Source organism: Ipomoea nil, unplaced genomic scaffold, assembly GCF_001879475.1.
Source record: "Ipomoea nil cultivar Tokyo-kokei standard unplaced genomic scaffold, Asagao_1.1 scaffold0848, whole genome shotgun sequence".
Lineage (NCBI taxonomy): Eukaryota > Viridiplantae > Streptophyta > Magnoliopsida > Solanales > Convolvulaceae > Ipomoea > Ipomoea nil.
The window spans coordinates 1,090,184-1,092,266 of NW_017617276.1; the positions used below are offsets into that span (position 1 = coordinate 1,090,184).

General features: G+C 39.8%; 1 pseudogene; it reads left to right on the top strand.

Annotated features, from left to right (window-relative positions):
- Nucleotides 1-466: 466 nt before the first annotated feature.
- Nucleotides 467-1,800, top strand: LOC109178456 (annotated as a pseudogene).
- Nucleotides 1,801-2,083: the final 283 nt, after the last annotated feature.

Here is a 2,083-nt window from a genome sequence, read left to right on the forward strand (position 1 = left end):
GTCCTAAAGTCTTGTCTTAAGAGTCTTATCCTAGGGTCAAACTTAGGCTCTGATACCAACTGTAACACCCCTAAAATTTAACACTTTGAATGCTTATGAAATAAAGGTAATACTATCACTAAATCCCAAAACAGAGCATAACTAAACATAATTGTTGGGGTGCTATGCCACGTCTGAGCTGGAGAACTCAGACGCACAGGCTAATCTATCTAAACATCATAAATAGAAGCGAAAAAGGAGGCGTTGCTCATGAACTGCATGAGATCCGCCATTCCATAATGATCATCCATTATTTCACCAACTTTTAATTTGTTATATGGAAAATAAATATGGAACTCAAACGAAATGAAAGATGAGAGTGGTAAAAGAAAGAAAGAAGAATAATAAAAAAAAATGGAGGGGAAGGGAGGTGGGCGATCAAGGAGACAAATGAGATAGAGGTAAAGAAAGAAGAAGAAGAATAAAAATGGTGGGGAGGTGGGCGAGGAGATAGAGATAAGGATTCTCAAAAAAAAAAAAAAAAAAAAAAAAAAAAAGGTTAATTCCAGCAATGGTCCTCCGACTATATTGATTTTCTAAAGAGTTAATTCCAGCAATGGTCCTCCGACTATATTGATTTTCTAAACAGTTAATTCCAACAATGGTCCTCCGACTATATTGATTTTCTAAAGAGTTAATTCCAGCAATGGTCCTCTGACTATTGCAATTTTCTAAAATTAGTCCCCGACTTTTAATTTGGACCAAAAAGACACTTGACTTTCGAAGTTGTTCCAACAATAGTCCTTCCGTTATCCATCCGACCCTTCACCGTTAGTTTAGGGGCCAAAATAGTCTTTTCATCTGCTTGCTCTCTTCTCCCTCATTTTTTATTTGACGCAGAGAAGCAATAGGAAGAACTAAACACAATTGAAGTCCTCTCCGGATCTGGGAAGAAGAAATCGAGAGTATTGGAGTGCTGATAGCGATTCCGATGAACCCGTACTTGGAACAGGAACTCGACAAGCCGTTCAAGCTCTTCAGCTTCTGGAACTTCCCGTAGAAAAAGGAATTCCTGAGGGAGAACGCCAACGCGATCCACACCGTCGCCGGAAACGCCTCCGTCGGGGCTGACGAGGAGCTGATTGACGCGCTCCCCAAGCTGGAGATAGTCTCCAAGGAGAAGGGATTTCGGGTTACCAATACCCCCGACGTGTTGGCGGAGGATGTCGCCGACTTGGCAATCGGGTTGATGCTGGTTGTGCTCCGAAGGATTTGCGAGTGTGATCGATTTGTGAGGACAGGGTTGTGGAAGATGGGTGACTTCAAGTTGACTACCAAGGTTCAATCACTTCTTTTTATGTCATTTTCTATAGACAAAGTACAAAGATCGAATTTTTAGCTATAGAGAACAAAACTGTGATGGTTAAAATAGTTTAATTTTGGTCCTCTCTGCTTTGTTTCCCCCTATATGCCTTCTAAGTTCTTGGTGAAATACTCTGAAATAATCTACATTCAGGACTAGAATTTTACGAAAGAATGTTAGAAGTTTGTTTAAAAGTATAGGGCTTGTATTCATTTAAGGATGGATAGTTTGATACTCATTCTAACCTTATTTGTTGCCACCATACTTTGCACTTTAGTGGCAAAACTGTTGGAATTATAGGGCTTCGAAGAATTAGTTTAGCAGTTGCCAAGAGAGCAGAGGCTTTTGATTGTTCAATCTGCTACTATGTCAGATCAGAGAAACAATGGAGTTCTTCCTATTGCTTCTCTACGTCACATATACGGACGAAAATGAGGGAGAAGAGAGCAAGCAGATGAAAAGACTATTTTGGCCCCTAAACTAACGGTTAAGAGACGGATGGATAACGGAAGGACTATTGCTGGAACAAATTCGAAAGTCAAGTGTCTTTTTCGTTCAAATTAAAAGTCGAGGACTAATTTTGGAAAATTGCAATAGTCGGAGGACCGTTGCTGGAATTAACTCTTTTCTAAAATTAGTTCCTGACTTTTAATTTGGACACTTTACATCCCTTGACTTTCAATTTCTTTCCAAGTGAGGTCCTTTCGCCAGATAACGGTAAAATGGACTTTAAATGAAAGG